Genomic DNA, 6,777 nt, shown 5'->3' with positions numbered 1-6,777 from the left:
ATGAATTTTACACAACTGGGCGTCCTCGAACTACTAGGCCCTAATGTGCTCCAAGAGGGATAACCTCACCTCAGCACAAGCTAAGACTCTGCCCGGAACTGAGATGTCAAGGCGCACAATATTGTTAGCCAAAGTATGAAACTCCAAGGCTAATGGATGCTTAAAAGCAACCAATCAGGCTAAGCTACCCATACTCATTGCCTTGTGGCTCAAGGCATCAGCAACAACACTGGCTTTCCCTGGATGATAAAGAATAGAGATGTTATAGTCCTTCAGGAGCTCCATCAATCGGCGCTGCCTGGAATTAAGATCTCTCTGGGTAAACACGTGCTGAAGGCTACGGTGGTCGGTGAAAACCTTACAATGGATGTCGTAGAAGTAACGCCTCCGAATATTCAAAGCGAAGACCACAGCTAGCAACTCCAAATCACAGGTAGGGTAGTTCTTCTCGTGGACCTTTAACAGACAGGAAGCATAGGCAATGATTCTACCCTCCTATATTAACACGGCACCCAAACCAACACGGGATGCATCACAATATATCGAGAAATCCTTATCTCTCATGGGTAATGCCAGAATCGGGGCTGAAGTCAGAAGAGTCTTGAGCTGATAAAAGCTCTCTTCACAAGCATCATACTTTTGAAAGGAACCTCCTTCTAAGTCAATCTAGTCAATGAAGAAGCAATAGAAGCGAAGACCTTCACAAATCGACGGTAATAGCTGGCTAGCCCCATGAAGCTACGAATCTCAGTCACAGTAGTGGGCCTTACCCAATCTCTAACAACCACAATCTTCTTTGGATCAACCACGATCCCCTCCTTAGACATAACGTGGCCCAAAAATGCCACAGACTTAAGCCAGAACTCACACTTCGAAACCCTAGCATAAAGATACTTCTCCTTCAATAACCCAAGGACAATCCTCAAATGATTCTCTTGCTCCTCCTTACTCTCGAATTCACCAAGATATCATCGATGAACACAATAATGAAAGAATCAAGATATGGCTTGAAAAAGCCATTCATTAAAGTCATAAAAGCAGTTAGGGCATTCGTAAGCCCAAATGGCATCACAAGGAACTCGTAATGACCATAACGATTCTTGAAGGTCGTCTTCAAAACATCCTTGACCTGAATCTTCAGCTGATGGTAGCCTGACCTCAAATCAATCTTCAAAAATACCGAAGCACCCTGAATTTGGTCGAACAAGTCATCAATGCGAGGAATAGGATACTTATTATGAATGGTGACCTTGTTCAACAAACGGTAATCTATGCACTTCCCCATCATACTATCCTTCTTCTTCACAAATAAAACAGGAGCACCCCAAGAGGAGACACTCGGCCTAATAAACCCCTTACTCAAAAGATCCTGTAGTTTCTCCTTAAGCTCTCTAAACTCGGCGGGTGCCATCCTATAGGGAGGAATAGAAATGGGGCGTGTCCCCAGATTCAAATCAATACATAAATTAATGTCGCAGTTGGGTGGCATACCCGACAAATAAGAAGGAAAGACCTCAATGAACTTACATACAATGGGCACTGACTCAAAGGGCAGAGAGTCAACGCTAGTATGACGAACATGGGCTAAGTAAGCATAACAACCCTTGCTAACTAAATTGTTCGCACAGAGATAGAACATGATATTTTTCAGAGAGGGGCTTGGAGTGCCCCTCCACTCTAATCAAGGGATCCCAAGCATGGCTAACATGACTGTCTTGGCGTGACAGTCCAAGATCGTATGGTATGGTGGCAACCAAGTCATACCCAAGATAATATCAAAGTCTACCATATCTAATATCATCAAACCTACCCAAGTGTCATACCCTATAAAAGTAACCAAGCAAGACCGAAAGACTTAATCAACAACAACTGAGTCTCCAACCGAAGTAGATACATGAATAGGCACATCAAGACGGTCGCTAGTCAAATCCCAACCAACAGAATGATAGGTAGATACATAGGAGAAAGTACACCCCGGATCAAACAAGATCGAAGCAGGTCGATGATGAATAGAAACAATACCTGAGATCATAGCATCAGAGACCTCTACCTCGGGTCTACCTGAAAAAGAATAGCAAAGACCACCACCACGGCTACTCTAGCTCAACTGTTCCCCTCCTCTAGAGACCTGAGAACCGCCTCTACCTGACTAGTATCCTCCCCAGCACTTATGAAATCCACCGCGGCCTGACTGAGTACCACCTTTGGCTGATAAACCGCCCTGGCCACTAGATGGTGCCGGAGCCCTCGGAGTCTGGAACTGGGAACCCTGCTAGAATCTACTCTATCCGGCTCTAGGACAATCTTTCATAAAATGACCGGAATCACCAAAAACATAGCAAGCTCTGAGGCCTGGAGGCCGATGACGAAAGCCGACGAACTAAAGGGACCATCACGGTCAGCTGGACGAGAGTAAGAACCACCATGGGACTGTCTAGCTCTATAATTACTGGGTCTAGACGGACCACTTGACGAAGGCTGTAATGCTAATTGAACAGGGCGTCTGGGGGCTAAATGAAAAGGCCTGGATGACTGTCCCTCGTCTCTGTAGCTAGAACCACTATACCCACCAAGATGGTGTGACCTCTTCTCACTAGACTCTCCCAAAGATTGAGTCTTAGCAGACTCGACACTTACAGCATGATCAACAACCGCTTTGAATGAAGATCCCAAGGCAACTAACTGGAGACAAGCTACATGGAGTGAATACACAAGTCCACCCATAAACCTACGAATCCTCTCCCCCTCCGTGGGAATCAACTGAGCAGCATAACTTGCCAAAAATAAAAATCTTACCCCATACTCTGATACGGTCATACCTCACTGTCGCAAATGAAGGAACTCATCTCTACGCTTATCCCTCAAAGTACGCGGCATGTACTTCTTGAAGAAAGCCTGGTGGAACTGGGTCCAAGTAAGTGGAGGTGCAGCCATGGGTCTGCTCTCAATAAAAGTCCTCTACCAAGTCTTCACATCGCCACGAAACTGAAATGAAAGATAATCAACCTCATGAGGCTCCACAATGCGCATCTTATAAAGCCTCTCATGCATATCTATAATGAACTCATAAGCATCCTACTACGCAAGCCAAAGAACTTGGGCACCTCCATTTTCAAGAACCGCACAACAAGCTCCTGATCCTCAACAGTCAAAGGCTGGACTGCCACGGGTCTGAGAGCACCCTCAGGGACTGGAAGACTAACTAAATGCAGAGCCATAGCAGCATCAGGATGCATCCCCATAGTCTGGCCCTGCTTGAGAGTCCGTACCCCCACTAGAGTCTGGGAACCACCTAGAGTAATGGCACCCTTTACGATATGTTGGCCGTCAAGATGAAGAAGTACACGAGCCAAGATATCCCAGAATTCCTGATCAGACATAGCATCGGGGTGAGTCAGGCCTGTCCTCTCACCTCCCCCGACTGCCTGTGATCTCTCGGGTTGATGCTCTAGAGAAGAGGAATATGCTCGCCTCTGTCCAGCCACAGCGGCTGCACCCCAGGACGGTGCAGCTCTATGACCTCTAGCTCGGCCGCGACCTCTCGCCTGCGCTCGTCCTCTGGTGCCTGCCCCAACAGTGGGCTCGGGCACCTCGTCCCTCACTATTTTATCTCGTGTCCTCACCATCGGTAAGAGAATAAAAGTGGATCAGATACCAATTAGAAAAAACTAGATACCAATTTGAATAAAGTAGCACAAAGGAATGAAAGAAGGTGAAATTTCCTAAATGTCTCATAGCTTCTCGCAGATAAGTATGGAGCTCATCGTACCGATCCGCAAGTGTACTCATCGACCGGGTAACCTAGGGCTCTGATACCAACTTGTCTCGCCCCAACTAGGGTAATCGTGCGGGCACCTACCATTTCTCACCTCGATAGACGAACCCTTTCCCAAATTATTAATTTAACCACCCTAAATTAATCAAGGCAATCGAGTATAAGTGTTACACCTCGGAAGTTTTCCCGTACTGGTATGATGAGTGTATGGTGTTTCGCTAAGTCGGGAATGGCTAATTATGAAATCTCGGAAAAATAATAAAGTTGCAGAGAAATTCACTGCCAGTGGTCGTAGATGGCACTATACGGACCGTATAGTGGTTTACGGACCGTATAGTGCACTCGTCATTCAACCTGCCAAAAATCTCAACTTTCTGGAAATTGTTGAATATGGTTAAATACGACCCAGTTTACGGCCCGTAAACTGGTTTACGGACCGTAAACCAGGTCGTAAACTGCCCTGTCCACCAGCCAAACTCTCTGCTTTTGAGAGAATGCTTAAATACGTTCACTGGGACGGACCGTAAATCAAAATACGGTCCGTAAACTGCACATTACGGTCACTGTTCATCCCGACAGAAATTCATTAAACATTATCTTTGAGTTATTAAAAGGAACATTTGGCCTCATTTTATTTCATTCATCATTCATGCAACTCAGGAAACCTCCAGAACTTTCCAAACACTCCATCCACAAGAACCCAAGAGAATCAAAGGGGATATCAAGTCCAACAACACAAAATCTATGAAACCAAGTGCAAGAACACATCAAGGCATCATCTAAGTAAAGAAATTCCCAAGAAGGTGGAACTAGGGTTTTGGCTAAGTGAAGAATTTCAACTCAAGGGTTGTTCAACCACTATCCAAGGTAAGTTTCATGATTATTCCGTGTTGTTTGAGGTATTGGAAAGCATAGACACTTGAAATGTAGAAGGACATAGAAATGGGTCATTGTTGAGTGAATAGTGACATAAATGAATGATAGTAGAATTGAACTATGAACATTGAAGTGTCATGAATACAAATACGTTATAAATGATGTTTATATCATGAAACAAGCAATTAATGTATGAAAACGCAAGGATAAGCTAGAAGTAGAAATAAGGGGACAATTTGAGGAAAATGGTGAATTTTGCCAATTGTATGTAAATGACGAATGTTGAGTACGATTTTGACAGTAGAATTATAAATGTTGGGAGTGATATGAAACATGAGAAAAATGGTACGAACGATGGAAGCGTTGTACGACTTTTCCTAGAATTTGCGATACGTTCTTGTAGTTAGTTTATTAATGGTGATACGGATTCTCTTATGAAGGTAACGACGTGATATCGACGAAGAATAAGTGAGCGACATCTTAGCTAAGCGACCAAGGTATGTGAGGCTAGTCTTTCTTTCTAATGGCATGAATCTTTGATGTAACTTCCTATTCCCTTCATGAGCTCTCACTTTCTAAGAAGTTAAAAGCCTACACTTATGAATGTCCATATGAGATAAGTTATACGATATGATGATGCTAGTATAATGATGATGTTAATTATCGCTTACACTCACCTCATGTACTAGTTCCTTCAAGGTGAGGCAGAGTATAAATAGTTGTTCCATAATGGAATCGGGGGATCACGACCTTACGTCACCCCGATAGAGTAAAGTTGATCTTGAGCATTTTATGATAAGCATGACATGAGCATTTCACACCGTGCCTAGTTGGCCGGGCAGCCACCGCCAAGGCGGGCAGCTATACGGATACACCATGACCTTCGGGCATGGGCAGACACCACTAGTGGGCGTCATGAGATGGTACCCCGGATGCGGGAGGCCTGGACGCGGGCTAATATTATAGATTATCACACCGTTCCGACATGGATGGGCAGCTTGCATATGATGCATACATGTTATGAGGATAAGTATGAGTAAGATGGCACGCATGATTTCCTTTTTGATTATCAGACAGATCCAGATATTTCCTGTTGATGTTATTACTATGTTGTTGATGTTTTCCTTCCTTGTTTATGCTTCTCATACTCAGTACAACATTCGTACTGACGTCCTTTCTTCGGACGCTGTGTTCATGCCCACAGGTAGACAGGGAGGAGAGCTTGGCCCAGATCCTCAGTAGCAGTCAGCTGGTTGAAAGCACTCCATTGTCCGGAGGTGCTTAGGATTATCCTTTTGGTATATATGTATAGTTTTGGGCACGACGGAGTCTTGTTCCGTCCATGAATATACAGTATGTTAGTAGAGGCTCGTAGATACACAGTGTGGGTTAGATGGTCTCACAAGACGTTTTCATATGCATGTATATTATTTTGATGGCCGAAAGACAATTGTATATAAAGTATTTATGTTTGTTAATTATGATTTTCCTAGAACTGGCATGTAAATTGATAAAAGAATATTAGATGGGCAAGATAAGTAGTAGAGTGAGCGGTGCTCGGTAACTAGCTCCGGGTACCCGTCGCGGCCCTAGCTGGGTCGTGACAGAAGTGGTATCCGAGCAGTTCGTCCTAGGAAGTGTCTGCGAGCCGTGTCTAGTAGAGTCTTGCTTATGGTGTGTTGCGCGCCACGCTAATAAACAAGAGGCTACAAGGCATTTAGGAAAATGACCATCCTTCTTCTCATGAAATCGTGCGATAGAGCCATGCTTAGGATTATGTTATTCCTAAAAGTGCGTTATGGTTTCAGAAAATGCCGCCAAAGGGAAAAGCTACAGCTGCCCAGAAGGGCAAAGCTACGACAAAGAGGCAGGCGGAAAGAGAGCCTCCGGAAAATGTAGAGGAAAGCGAATCGCAAAGTGAGGCCGCGCCCAATGTAGGAGAGCAGGGAGGAGCCTCAGCTCCGATTCCTCCACCGGGTGTTTCGGGTCAACAAGTGTCCGAGGCCATCCATTTGTTGACACAATTGGTTGCCGCTCAGGCACAACAACAGGATGCGGGTCCAAGGGATCGTTCAGCTAGCATGAGAGCCCGTGACTTTATGGCCTTAAATCCTCCAGAATTCTTT

Source organism: Lycium barbarum, chromosome 5, assembly GCF_019175385.1.
Source record: "Lycium barbarum isolate Lr01 chromosome 5, ASM1917538v2, whole genome shotgun sequence".
In the NCBI taxonomy this organism is placed as follows: domain Eukaryota; kingdom Viridiplantae; phylum Streptophyta; class Magnoliopsida; order Solanales; family Solanaceae; genus Lycium; species Lycium barbarum.
The sequence above is the reverse complement of the archived record's forward strand: the minus strand, read 5'-3'. Positions refer to the sequence as shown.